At 39.3% G+C, this 15,136-nt stretch overlaps 1 protein-coding gene across 8 annotated transcripts in view; it reads right to left on the bottom strand.

Annotated features, from left to right (window-relative positions):
• The window catches only part of ENOX2 (ecto-NOX disulfide-thiol exchanger 2), a 284,761-nt gene that overhangs the window by 202,221 nt on the left and 67,404 nt on the right, over nt 1–15,136 (bottom strand). For 4 of the 8 annotated variants that reach the window (XM_064574569.1, XM_064574575.1, XM_064574573.1 and 1 more), the window contains exon 3: nt 9,890–9,974. The exons of the other annotated variants lie outside the window; for them this stretch is intronic. The gene's annotated coding sequence lies outside the window, so the exon portion shown is untranslated. The remainder of the gene's footprint in view (nt 1–9,889; nt 9,975–15,136) is intronic. 8 annotated transcript variants of the gene reach the window in all.

Raw genomic sequence — 15,136 nt, forward strand, 5'->3', positions numbered from 1 at the left:
CATAAAATCACCACCAATTAGGTATAAAGGGGGGGCATATTCAATTTGGAAAGAAATTTCAAAATTTGTAACATCTACAAAGTTCTCAGATATCTGCAACTCATTGTGGCAGGAACGGTAGACCCCAAACTGGCAAATATGATTTGGGTGGGATAGTAAATAGCCTAACAAGACAAAAAAAGCTTTCTGGGAATAACGTGTATCATAAGGACCTCTCCTTGATTTGTATTCTCCAAGCACTTGATTTCTATCACCTTACTGAGCTGTGGAATGTATAGGTCTTCATTTTGTCTATTGTTGCTCACTTCACAGAAGACGAGACTAAACTACCAATTTCATATCTCTCAGCACACCATAGAGTACACATTCATGGTAGGCTCCCAATTGCCCTGGTGTATGATATAAAGATCAGTAGGTTTTTAGTTGTTTCTAATTCACTACAGATAGTCAATATATTTTTCAAAATCCTTTGTCCTGGAAGTAAATTGTTATGTCCCTACTGACCAACAAGAAATGGTGATAAAAGTGACACAAGGAGCAAGTGACAATATTCATGAGAGTTTTATTAAGTTTATTAACAGAGCCATACTGCTTCAGTTACCTAAAGATACCAGAAAATTACAGTTGTTTCATCTTTGTTGGTAGCTGCCCTAGCCATTCCATTATAGAGAAGGAGTTGATTTATGTGCAGTGGTTGAAAACACAATGAACCAGTCACCACAATTTTAACAAGAGTTGATGCTGGAATACCCACTTCAGATAGCATCTATAACACTGTCATGAAGAAAGTTGACAGTACACTACCTAAAGTAACAATTCTAGTTCCACACTTGCCAAGATTGGCGTCACTGCTATAGAACTGGGTTCTACTGGAGTAGAAGTGAAAATTCACTTTCATGGTCCTTTAAATAAGTCCAAGGCATATGTCCAAGAATGCTGTTTTTTATTTTCTCCTTATGGTATAAGCTTTATCCCACTTGGACTGGACTAACATGAAGTTTGTTTTGATTCCCACAACCAAGTCACTCCTTGTATTTGTCCCCCTCTTTTCACTCTTTATGTATTAAAATTGTGGGAATTTACAAGGAAGATTATAGTTCTCATTAGGAATGGGGCACATTTTTATTACAAATGAAAATTAGGTCTCCACCTACACAAGAAGTTTACAGAATGTGTATAGTGTGTGTGTGTTTGTGTGTGTGTGTATGTGTGTGTGTGTTTGGGGAAACTGCAAAACAGATGTAAACAAGTAGACATAATACAATGTGATGAGTATAAACAAAGAGGTCAAAAATGGAGTAAATAATTCTTCCATGACCTCTTCAGTAAGTCATATTTGAGCTGGTTCTTAAAGAATAAGTAAAGCAGATGGGAAGAAGGACCAAGAGAGGACAGTATTTCAGGCAAAAGGGATTACTGGAGCAGAGGCACAGAATGCAGAGTATGAAAGTAAATTCAAGGAAAAGTTAGTGGTCTTGTGGGGCTTGAGTATAATGTAAAAGCATACTAAGAAGCAGAACAGCCATGCCTATCCTTTTATTTTGCTATGAGACTTGGATGCTATCTGACTTCTTGCATAGTTTCATTAGCATCACCAAGAAGTCTTTTTTGCTTTTTATTTATTTATTTATTTATTTGAGAGAGAGAGAGAGCACAGGGGGAGGGGGAGGGAGAGGAAGGGGGAAAGAATCTCAAGCAGACTCTCCTCTGAGTGTGGAGCCTGACATGGGGCTTGATCTCACAACTCTGAGATCATGACCTGAGCCAAAACCAAGAGTCAGACACTTAACTGACTGAGCCATCCAGGTGCCCCATCACCAAGAAGTCTTACAGAAGAATACCAGCCACACTAAGATTCTCTAATGAAACCAGGCTACTGACATAGACAAAGGGGCAGAAAAAAATGTGAAATGGAAAGATAATCAGGAAAAAGAAATTGGACAATGGAAAGTAGAGGGATGATTTAAAGATGCACCTGAGACAGTGTTGGGGTATGGCAGCAGACCTTAGGGATAAGATGGTTGTTTCCATTTTTTAAAAAATATTTTATTTATTTATTTGAGAGAGAGAGACAGAGACTGAGAGCATGAGCAGGGGGAGGGGCAGAGAGAGAAGGAGAAGTAGATTTCCCGCTGAGCAGGGAGCCCGATGTAGGGCTCGATCTCAGGACGCTGAGATCATGACCTGAGCTGAAGCCAGACACTTAACCAATCGAGCGACCCAGGAGCCCCAAGATGGTTGTTTCTGAGCCAGAATTTGGGCCCAGAGTATCCACAGCACAGTCAGATAAAAAAAAAAATCGAGTAATGGCTTTGACTGTAAATCAAGGGATAGTTTTCACATGGAGTAGGGTGCAAAAGGCATTAATTTGCCAACAGAGATTAGTAGCCATGATAACAGTCATCTTTAAATTGGCAAGAGAAGTGCTTTCTAAGGCAGATACTGCTGATGGATGCATTTGACCAAGATCCACATATTTGATCAGTTTACCTCCATATGGTAGACCTGTTTTTTTTTTTTTTTTAATCAAAGTAAAAGTATTTTTCTGACTTTTGGAACACAAGACACCAACCAACTTATTCCTTTGGTATTGCACATCAGTACCAAGGCTTCCCCTCCAAACACCTATCTTCACTCCCTCTTCCCTTTCTGATCTTCTACAACTTGTTGTTCTTCATTCTTCTTGCTTCTCTTAGATTAGGTCTTCTAAGAGCATTCTTGGGAATTGTTTTAGCACTATTGATGGCCCCAAGGCTCAAAAGGGAGTACAGATGTGTACTAGGAGGCCTCCAAGAAATACTAGTAGAGCTCTTAAAAATCTGCATGTCTGAAATTGGGAAAAATATTTTTTAAAAAAAGATTTTATTTTTCATTTATTTGAGAGAGAAAGAGAGCACACGTGAGAGAGAGAGCACGAGCGGGGGGAGGGGGGCAGAGGGAGCTGGACAAGCATACTCGCTGCTGAGCGGGGAGGCTGACTGACGCTGCCCGATCCCAGGACCCCGGGATCACGACTGGAGCTGAAGGCAGATGCTCAACTGACTGAGCCACCCAGGTGCTCCTGAAATTGGCAAAATTCTTTTTTTTTTTTTTTAAAGATTTTATTTATTTATTTGACAGAGAAAGACACAGCGAGAGAGGGAACACAAACGGGGAGTGGGAGAGGGAGAAGCAGACTTCCTGCTGAGCAGGGAGCCCGATGCGGGACTCGATCCAGGGACTCCAGGATCATGACCTGAGCTGAAGGCAGTCGCTTAACCAACTGAGCCACCCAGGCGCCCTCTTTTTTTTTTTTTTTAAAGATTTTATTTATTTATTCATGAGAGACAGAGAGACAGAGAGAGAGGCAAAGGGAGAAGCAGGCTCCCAAGGATTAGGGAGCCTGATGCGGGACTCGATCCCAGGGCCCCGGGATCATGACCTGAGCCGAAGACAGACACTCAACCATCTGAGCCACCCAGGTGCCCGAAATTGGCAAAATTCTTAATGAATGTTTGAAATCATTAGAATACATCCAAACCATTCCATATACCATAGATCCTTTAGAGCTGGAATAGGACTTAGAGATGACATAATTTCCTCACTTTACATATAAAAAAATTAGAAGAGAGGTGAAATGACTTGTCCAAGGAATACAGTTATTGATAAAGGAGCTAACACATTTCCTATGAAATTACTTTTTTTTTGTACTGAATGATTTAGTTTCTTTTTTTATTATGGCAAGAAAATATGTAACATAAGATCCACCTTCTCAACAAATTTTTCAATGTACAAGACAGTATTGTTACTTAGTGTACAATATGCACATTCTTGTACAGCAAATCTCTAGAGCTTTTCCATCTTCTATAACTTTTTTTTAAAGATTCGTTTATTTATTTTAGAGAGAGAGAGCATTCAAGAGTGGGGGGAGGGGCAGGGGGAGAGAATCTCAAGCAGACTCTACTGAGCACGGAGCCCTATGTGGGGCTCGAACTCATGACCCTGAGATCGTGACCTGAGCCAAAACCAGGAGTCAGAAGCTCAACCGACTGAGCCACCCAGGCACCCCTCATCTTGTATAACTTTATGTACTTTCTTTAATGGTCTGTTGAAGTTATATTTTTAGTGACTGCAACTCCTGTGCATTTCTAGACAACCAGTATATGTTATATGAAGCCATAGCAATACAATCTTACGTCTTACTTCAAGTTGCTTCATTTTAACTTAATGAGGACTCTAGATTGTATGGGAATGATTACTTTCTTCCACACAGTTTTATATTTAAAGCATAGGGACCTTGATAAATTGTAGTCAATTAAAATAATAAACATCTGTTCAACAGAGGCAGCATAAGCAAAGTTAAAAGACAAGCCATAGGCTGGGAGATGATATTTACAAAGCATAGGAATTAGTATGCAGAATAACCTCCTTCAAATCAATAATAAAAAGACTAACAACCAAATAGAATAATGGGCAGATGATATGAATAGGCAATCCATAGAAGAGAAAACCTATATGGCCAATAAACACATGGGAAGATATTAAACCTCACTTGTAAACAAGAAAATGCATATTAAAACACAGTGAGACATCATTTCATACCCACAAAACTGGCAAAATGTTTTAAATGACAATACTGAGTGCTCAAGGATGTGGAGAAACAGTAACCTTCCTCTACCACTTGTAGAAAGTATAAAGTAGTTGTTATGGACTGAATGTTTTGTGTCCCCCCAAAATTTATACGTTGAAATCCCTCCCCTCCCCCAATGTGTTAGTATTAGGAGGTGAGGCCTCTGGGAGGTGATTAGGTCATGAAGGTAGAGCCCTCATGAATGGGATTAGTGTCCTTATAAAAGAGGGCCCTCTGAGCTCTCTAGTCCTCTTTTCTACCATATATGGATACATAAGTCAGCAATCTGAAACTTGGAAGACAGCCGTTACCAGAACCTGACCATGCTGGCACCCTGATCTCAGAGTTCCAATCTCCAGAACTGTGAGACATAAATTTCTGTTGTTTATAAGCTCCCCAATCTATGGTACTTGTTATAGCAGCCCAAGCTATAAGACGGTGGCATGACAACTTTGAAGAATAACTTGGGTGTGTGTTATAAAGTTGACAGATGCATATGCTCTGCAACCCAGTAACGTCACTTCAAGGTGAAAATCTCACACATACACAGGAGACATGTACAATGATGGAGTACTTTTTGTAATAGTGAAAAATGAGAAAAAAACCTACAAAATTTATCAACAAGGACATGGATAAATGCACTGAGAAACAGTCATTCATAAAATGAAATACTCTACAGCTGTTAAAATGAATAGGCATGGGGGCGTCTGGGTGGCTCAGTCGTTGGGCGTCTGCCTTCGGCTCAGGTCATGATCCCAAGGTCCTGGGATCGAGCCCCGCATTGGGCTCCCTGCTCGGCGGGAGGCCTGCTTCTCCCTCTCTCACTCCCCCTGCTTGTGTTCCCCCTCTCACTGTGTTCTCTCTCTCTCTGTCAAATAAATAAATTCTTAAAAAAATAAAATAAAATGAATAGGCATGTATGTACATCAAAACAGATAAATCTCAGAAATGTTAATATTGAGGGGAAAAATCAAGTTGCTTAATGATATGTATAGTATGATACAAATTTTGTAAATATTAAAACTGCCAAATACTGTTTCTAGGTGCATACATTTGTACAAATACATGGATGGGAAAGACACCAACTTCAGGATGGTAGTTCTGCTGGGGAGGAAGGGAGGAAAATGTGATCAGGGAGAGGCACAAAGTAAGCGTCAACTGCTCAACCATATTTGTATCCTTAAAGGACTGAAAACAAATACAGAAAATATTAATGTTTGGTAAATCTGTATGGTGGGTATAACTGTATATACCATGTTCTCTGCATTTGAAGTTTTTCACAATACAATACTTTTATAAAAGAATAAAGAAGTACATTTCCTTTACAACTATCGATGTTCACTTTGATCAAAAACTACAGTTACCCATATGGTAGAAATTATGTCAACTCTGAGCCCTATTTTGTCACCCATCAGCTTTTGCATTCCAAACTGAAAGAGAGTTGGGCTTAGGTGCCCTTTTTATTTTAAGTCAAGTCCCATACAGAGATAAGCATATATAATTACATATCATAAACCTTCACTATGTATACTGTCAAGTGCATACCAGGATCACATTTTAAGTCATTCATTTGTTGTTCCTCAAAAAGCAATAGCATCTGCAGACATTAGCTCCGTATTCAAGCCAGTGAGATGACTCACTATGCCCTATTGTTGTTTACCCACCGTGTTCTTTACTTTCAGGTGAACTTTGATGTGCTTGCATTAGGTCCAGACATTAATTGAGAGATGAAACTGTTTTTAGCTTGAGGAAAACACAAGGCAGCAGCCTGATGCTTTGAAATTGTATAGAAAAATTCTTAAAAGTCAACAAGAAATAGTTCAAACATACATAGTTGAAAACTCTTTAGTAGCCAGAGCTCAGTGAGGAAGAAAATCCTAGAAAGTCTGGGAGGGAAATGACTTCAACTGATTTTAGAAAGTGATTTACATGGTCTAAGAAATGGTTTATAGTTAGGAAAAAAAAAAAAAGAAGAAGAAGAAGAAGAAGGTAGCGGGAGGGGAAGAATGAAGCGGGGGAAATCGGAGGGGTAGACGAACCATGAGAGACGATGGACTCTGAAAAAACAAACAGGGTTCTAGAGGGGAGGGGGGTGGGAGGATGGGTTAGCCTGGTGGTGGGTATTTAGGAGGGCACATTCTGCATGGAGCACTGGGTGTTGTGCACAAACAATGAATCATGGAACACTTCATCTAAAACTAATGTAATGTAAGGGGATTAACATAAGAATAAAAAAATTAAAAATAAATAAATAAATAAATACACTGCCTGGGAGATTCAGACTAAAAAAAAAAAAAAAAAAAGAAATGGTTTATAAATAAATGGTCACTATCTAAATCACATAGATGAGTGATTTCTGAACCTACGCTAGTATCAGAAAATTATACACGCTTGCTAGGGCTTATATAGATAAAACAGATTTGTGTTGGTGGACACAATTCCCTACTAATAAACTAACCCAGCCAAAATGCAGAAACTCATTAAAAGCATTTAAATTCATGTTAAATGCAAATGTGCAATTATCTGCAATTGTGATAACCAAAATAAACAACACTCAGAACCATAAGAAGGCCCTAATAAAACATTTGAAATTGAGAACTTGACTTTTAGGAGTTAGAAAAGTAATCAAAGAGCAAAATCAGTTCATGCCAAGGTAGGATTTCATTTATATGGTGTATCCAGGAACAGAGCCAATAATCTACAAGGTTTGAAAAGCCATGAATTTCCTCCAAATTTAGGTAGAGGTACCTATAAATGGGCTGATTTCTCAATGTGGATACACACTCCAAAATGCTGCAGAGCTGTGCAGTGATACTGTCCCCTCTGGAATAGTCTTTCCTCCTCATCTTTACGAGGCCACGATGACTCATTCTTCAGGCCTTAGCTATCACTTCCATGGGAAGTCTTTCCATCTTCTCTACCCTCCACATCTCAGGTTCTGTACTCCTGCTTGGTATTCTATTATACTCTGGCAATCACCCATGACAGTACTTAAACTTTATTTTAACTTTCTGTTGTCTCCCTTACTAGACCATAACTCATGAGCCCAGAACCAGTCCTGTCTTGATTCTTAAAAATTTTCATCCAGCAAAGCACAGTACGTGGCACATAGTAGGAACTTGACAAATATTTGCTGAATATATCAATGAGTGGATGGATGGATGCATAGATAGCCAGATATAAGTATATTAATGTGTTGATCAAATTCTACACAGTGCAAGGTAACCATTTTTTAAGAATATATTAGATAACATGAGGGTCTGTGTCTGTGTGTTTCTTTAAATGTGATGGTGATGGAGTATACAACGCGTCTGTTTATGGAGAGGGAGGGACTTTCTAAGAACACAAATGCAAGTATGCCTAAATAATTCCTGAGGAGTCATAATTTTTCAGAGTTATGTATTTATGCTCAAACTGTTTCCATCCATGTTTCAGTTATTCTTACAACCTCCAAGCAAAATAGATAAGGACAGATATTATCATTGTGATTTTTCTGAAGGGGAAATGGATTGAAAAGTGAAGTGAACTTGCCCAACTGCAAATGGTATCACAATAGCCAAGCTGATGCTCCAGCCACTAGAATGGTGTATTCCAGTAAGATCACAAGTACTATCACGATCTTTCTAGAGCTGGAGCAAGAGATATAAGCAAATATCTGAGACAGAAAGAAAGCCCTTAATTCATAGTGACTAATCTGCTTTTTGCAGGCTCTTGTAAAGGAAATTTAGCTTCTGAGTTTAAGTTACTTATTTAATTAGCATATACAAGGGGATATTAGGACTGGGATGGAAGTTTACTTTTCGTTTAAGTTGATAAAGTCTTGCATTAACATTGGTCATTCAGTTCAGTAGAAGAAATCAGCAGGCTGATAAGATGAAATGCATTTAACAAGAATGACCAAGATTTCAGCTAGAAGAATTAAATATGATATTTTTCTGAACTATAATTGATAAGAAAAAAAGTTGAGTCTGATTCATCTTCATAATTAATTGCATGTGGAAAATAACATTGAGATTAAAACATCGATATTAATTGAGCTCCTTTTTGAGCCTTATAAATGAATACTGGTTTGAATATTGGTACATGAAAGCATTGGAATGAGCTACTCTCCTCCATACTTCTTTTCTTTAAAAAAAAAAAAATCAGTACAACTCAGTAGGGTGTTTTCAAATATGGGAAGCAAAGTAGGTGCTGCTTCCAAAGCAGTTTTCTGAGGGTCAGATATGAATGAGATTTTATTACACTTTCAGCCTCACATGATGCCTTTCTATCAAGGAGCTCAAGGACCTCACAGGAACAGCCACTTCCCTGGAGCTTGATCAGCAGGGATCCGTGGAAGGTGTCATTGTCCAGAAGTGAAAGGCAATGGTGACCTTCTCAGACAGAGTGGAGGAGATCAGGCATACTATTTTCCTGGGCTCTAGTAACCTGTTCTCACTGGCAGACAATATTCAAATTCTAAAGGAAGATTTCAATGTTAAAAAGAAATCTATGTGCTTACAATATTTATTGTAACAAATAACAATGTGTACCCCTTTATTCTAGACCTTCTAGCTTTACCCCGTCCCTCATGTACTGGCTGATACTGCTTTTTCTTTAGGTCTTTCTCTCTGATGGGCTACTTTCTGCTCCTCTGTGCTTCAGGAAAATAACAAGTAACAGGGACAAAAGTTGCCTATACCTCAAGAACTGACATAACAAGGTAAATATTAGGGCAGGGTGCCATAATCATAATAATTGCTTTGATTAAATGCCTACCGAATGCCAAGCCCTATACTATCACGTACACTATCATGCACTATCTCATTTCATTTTCTCCCACAAACTATCAGATAAATATTTCTATTGTGCTCATTTTGTAGAAGAGGAATTTGAGTATCAGCTCATTAATTTATTTACCCAAGATCTCACAGCTAAGTAAATGGCAAGCTCAGGATTTAAACCAAGGCTCATCTGGCCCCAGAATCATTTTTCTGGGCCATACTGCCAACCTGAAACAAAATGATGTACTCTAAGTATCATGTCAGGTGGTATGCATGCCTGCAAGCAGAAGAGATTCCAAGCTTTCAGACATTTTATGGCTGAAGGGATGATGTAGAACTAGAACTTATTGGGGGTAATGGCTAACATTTGTTGAGGGCACAGTACAGGCGCAGTACAAGAGTGTCACATGCATTGGCTCATTTAATCCTTACAGCAACCCTACTAAGTAAAATATGTGGTATTGTAATGCCCATTGCAAAGATGAAAAAACTGGCACTGAAAGGTAAAATGACTTACTCAAGGTCACACAGCTGGGAAGGGGTGGAGCTAGAATCCAAATCCAAGCGGTCTGGCTCCAGAGTATACATGCTTAATCACAACACTATATTAATGAGAAATTGGTTGAGGTTAGGAATTGTCCCAAGGAAAAAAAGTAATCACACAGTTTTAGAGCCAGAAAGAACCTTAAAGATTATTTGGTCCAAACTTTTTATCTTACCAATGAGAAAAGGGAGGCAGAGCAAGTTTAACGGACTTGCCTAAAGTCACATGGTTTGCAAGTAGCTTGAGACTGCATTACAGCCCAGGTCCTCGCTCAATCTTAGTCATGCGTTCGTTCCATTCTACCACATTATGCTCTCCCAGATACATTCATATGGCAAAATAGGAGTTGAATTCAGTTAAACTACCTTTTGTGGGCCTGCACCTGAGCTACTGAACATGACTGCAGAAAATTCACATAGCTGAGTTGATGGGCTTTACTTTCATGTCAAGTATTCATGATCACAAGCCTCAATTGAGCACTCATTTCTGCCCCAAAATGCTACTTCTGCATTAAACTTACTTTCCCATTCTTCCAAGTGACCATGATATATCTTCACCTATCTCCTCAATCCTTCCACATCTTTCCCACTCCTCTCCCACTTCCTGCTTTTAGCTGACTTTCTCATACTTTGTGGAGAAAACAAAAGCTCTAAGAAAGAGCTCTCTCATTTTCCCATCTCCAAATCTACACACTGACCCACATCTTTATCTATTCTTTCTCTTCTGTCTTGTTGAAATGGAAGGAGTGTCCCCCAATGCCATCATCTCTTGCCTGCCCAAAGACTTTGCTCCTGCTGATACTCCTTTTCTTCTGCATCATCACTTTTCCCCTTTCTACTGGATATCAACCTTGACTTCTACTCTTTCAACATTTCCGATTTCCCAACCATCAGTAAATCCTGCCTTTTGATTCTAACTTCAGAATCCACGTTGAATTTCTCCATTTCTCTTCATCTTTGCTAACATCATTTTTAAAAAAGATTTATTTATTTATTTGAGAGAGAGAGAGCAAGCAGAGGGGAGAGGAAGAGAGAGAGGGAGAGAGAGAATCTTGAGCAGACTCCCCACAGAGCACGGAGCCCAACGCAGGGCTCGATCTCACGACCCTGAGATCATGACCTGAGCTGAAATCAAGGGTCAGATGCTCAACCGACTGAGCCACCCAGGCGCCCCATTGCTAATATCATTTTTATCCAAGTCAGCATTTTCTCTTACCTAGACTCCTGCAATAAATAGCCTAATTAGCTGTTGTGCTTCCATTCTTGTCCACCTTTCACTCACTCTCCACACGCAGCCAAAGTAGTCTTTACAAAAAATATAAAACAATTCATATGATTCCTATGCTTAAAACCTTTCTATGGATTCCCACTGCTTTTAGAATAAAATCCAAACTTCTTAAGGCCTATAAACCTTGCATGATGTGGCACCATTTACCTCTCCCAACCTTATTTCATGCCATATTCCCTTTCACTTAACTATGGTGGGTTTCCCTCCGTTCCTGCAACACACCTAGCCTTTCTTGACTTAACCTGTGCTTGCTGTTTCCCAGGCTATTTGTGTGACAGACGCCTTCTCTTCATCATACCTCAGCTTGAAATGCATCTTTTCAAAGAAACCTTCCTTCCATGATATCTAAGTAGGTCCTGCCATTTTTTTTCTCAACTGTAGCTGTCTGTCCTCGCACTTACCACCATCAGTAAGAATTTTATATATGTACTCATTTATTTCTGTTCACTTGTCTGCCTCAAAGTTCAATGGGGGCAGGGACCTTGGTATATATATAGATTTGTTTTATTGTTGTATTTACAATATCTAACAGAGTATCTGGCACCAAGCAGGTGCTCAATACATTTTTGCTGAATTATGAAATGAATTAATTAATCCCTGTATCTCATTGAAAAATACCTGAAACAGTGATCAAATGGGGAGAGACAGAGTCCTTAGAATAAACCAAAAAAAGGAAGAAGTCAAGAAGGCAAGAGTTCTTCTTTAGGTCCTCCACAATCACTAACACATTGCTAGCAAATAAAGATACCCTCAATGGGGGAAAATAATTCTGACTTCTCTAGGAAAAGAATCTGGCTGGTTTCATGATCCCAAACATTTTGCCAAACTGTAATCAGCAGGTTCTGATCTCCTTCGTGATGATCTCTTTCTGAATGAAAGAAAAATATAATCTGCAAAGTCAACCCAGATGAGGGACAGGACCTTGAGGATGATAACTGTTTAAGGCTCTCTTTGTCAAATATGCTCCTTCTCACTATATATGCTTGCACAGAAAGCAGGAGTTACTTTTTACTTGGTTATTTTTACCTTGAGTCATTTATTCCTCCGCTAAGTAGTTTATCGATTCTTCAACGTCAATTTAGAGCTGGAGTTTACAGCACTCCCATCAGAAACCTTATGGTGCTCAAAATAAATGTCTTGCCTGAACAATACCATGTCAGTTGTTGAAGATATAACTCAGGTAAACAAATGTACCTAAAGGTAGAAACTAAATATAGATATCTGCTTATACATACACAGTTGGGATGTGACCTTTCTAAGAACAAAAAATAAGAGAAAAAATCTGTAATATACAGAAAATTCAGTAGTATAAAGAGTCTAATAAGGAAAATGATAGAATTCACTCTAGCATACTACCTCTCACTAATGTTCTATAACAGTTATTTTAGACAGGAAGCACAAGGTTGCCAAAAGTTCTTGTTCTACATTTCCTGTACTAGTTTCACATCCTACACATCTATCCTATTATTAAAAATATTGTCCATGATATTTTGCATAGAGTGGGAGCCTCCCAAATCTCCAAAATCTGCCTATAAACCTTTTGGGATTCAAATTCCAACTTTCACCCTGTAGAAAGCATATCTGCCTACACACACCACCCCCTTCTAGCAAAACGTTGGTTATGCTCAAATGCTTTGGGATTAGGAGTGAGGAAGTCTTGAATTACATATCTAAGTATAGCCTATTAACTGATGGGCCAGAGAAACACAAGAAAGACACAAATGTTTTAACAGTTTCACCCCAAGTGTAAGTATTCAGGTATATAATGACACATATAGAGAGCACAAAATTTCCTTTTCACCCTAGAAGGAAAGCAGGTGTTAAACTTTGAGTTTTAGCATTGCACATTTAAAAGAACTGCTTTATATGTTGATTTGGAGTCGCAACTCAGATGAGTTGCTTAGGGGATTCCCCGAAATGCACCAGAATGCAGGCATATATAAAATTATAATTACTTTCCATTCCTTTTCTCCAATTTCCTCATAATTGTTCATCCTGATATAGCCCTGTGTTCTTTAAGGGACTATGGAAAAGGGCCCAGCACACTGGGTGGTCTTTCAAAACTGTATAACCAGGCAGGGTCATTCATTCAACGAATATTTATTGAGTGCCTGCTAGGTGCTAGGCACTGTTCTAGAAGCTGGCATAACAAGCCCATAGGGGGGTTGCACAGGTTCAAATGAGCTTGAGAGAGTAACTGGAGAGAAGGCTTTCTGATTTCTAAGGCTGTTCCTTTTTTTTTTTTTTTAAAGATTTTATTTATTTATTTGACAGAGACAGACATAGCGAGAGAGGGAACACAAGCAGGGGGAGAAGAAGAGGGAGAAGCAGGCTTCCCCGCGGAGCAGGGAGCCGATGTGGGGCTCGATCCCAGGACCCTGGGATCACGACCTGAGTCAAAGGCAGACGCCTAATGACTGAGCCACCCAGGCGCCCCCCTTTTTTGTTTTTAATCAGGCAATGGAACAGCAATCATAGGCTGTCCATAGCAGGTAAGATATCAAATGGGGAGCCTCTTCCTCAGGACAACCTGACTTTGGCCTCCCTCCTTTCTAATCCCAGCATAGCACAGCCCAGGACCCAGGGAAAGGAGATCTGAAAAATGAGGGCAATTTTGTTCTGAGTAACTAAGGCAAATGGAGCCCTCTCTAAAGGGAGCCCTCCAAACCATCCTTGCCCTGAGCCTGGGTCTCCACAGCCATTTGCTTTACATCTTGGGTTTAAGGTACTTCTTTACCTTTTCCTCCCCATTACTCCAATGCAGCACAATCAGCCAGGTCACATATATAATGATCTTCACTCTGGTAGAAGGAAAGCTTAAATTTCTATACAGATCATTCATTCATTCATTCAACAAATATTTAGCGAGGACCTACTGTGAACCAAGAATGGCTCTTGGTGCTGGGGATATAGCAGTAAACAAACAGATGATCAGTCCTACTCTGATGGAGTTTACAATTTAAATGGGGGTTAAGGTAAGTTGCAGTCAATTTTGCAATAACCACATAGCTTAATACTGCTTTAAGTGATTACACAGTCCCTTCTTGTTCCTCCTTTCTCTAGTTTCTACTCTAGAGCCCAACCTTTGCACCTATGTGTTCTTGCTGCTTCTGATGTTTCTGTACTCCGCTTCTACTCCTAGGTCCAGCCTAAATGCTTGCTCTCTTTCAGCTGCCTCCACTGCCTTCTCAGGTCCTCAGGCATACTCCCGGTAGTTGTGACTATCTCTAATGAACAGAGCTCTCCTTGCAATGGGACCCCATCTTTCTTAGATCCCAGTGACATCAATTTGACCAAAATCACCAGGGTATTCACTGGGCTCTGGCTTCTCATCTTGGGAATCTCTGATTAGCCTTTCCTTAGTGTCTTAGTTGAGCCTCCAGCTCCATGTACGAATCCTTGTTTTCCTTTATTCTTCTGTAACCTTTTCTTTTCATTTACTTTGTACCTCTATTTTTTCCTGACAAATATTTCTCAACCAAGTTGAGAAAGGAAGATAGTTGGTAATATGAAACAGCACAGCCCAATTTAAATAAATCTATTTGTTAAAAAAAATCTGGATTGTCAAAAATAATTTGAAAAAGAAAGCTTCTGGGGCCAGGTACCATGTCTTCATGACTCTGATCTCATATATACACGGTTGCTTCCTGTGGAATTTCTGCAAGCTGTTCTTTAAAATAATTGTGCTGTGTGTTTCTGGGTTCTTATGGGGGTTTAACATTTTGAAACTACAGGAGCAAACAGGAAAATCTTAAAATGTGATTACTCAGTAGTCAAATAAAATGTTTTAAGAAATTTCCCCATTTTTTTCCTACCCTCCAATTTTTTCCTTCCCAACTGAAATAGAAAACAAGTTGAAAATATTTCAGTCCAAACAGTAATTTTATGAAAAAGATAAGCACCTAGGAACAGAGGCTTATAACGAAAGTGTCT

Source organism: Mirounga angustirostris, unplaced genomic scaffold (genome assembly GCF_029215605.1).
Source record: "Mirounga angustirostris isolate CCGP_5_RB_7025 unplaced genomic scaffold, mMirAng1.0.hap1 SCAF_11, whole genome shotgun sequence".
Taxonomy (NCBI): Eukaryota; Metazoa; Chordata; class Mammalia; order Carnivora; family Phocidae; genus Mirounga; species Mirounga angustirostris.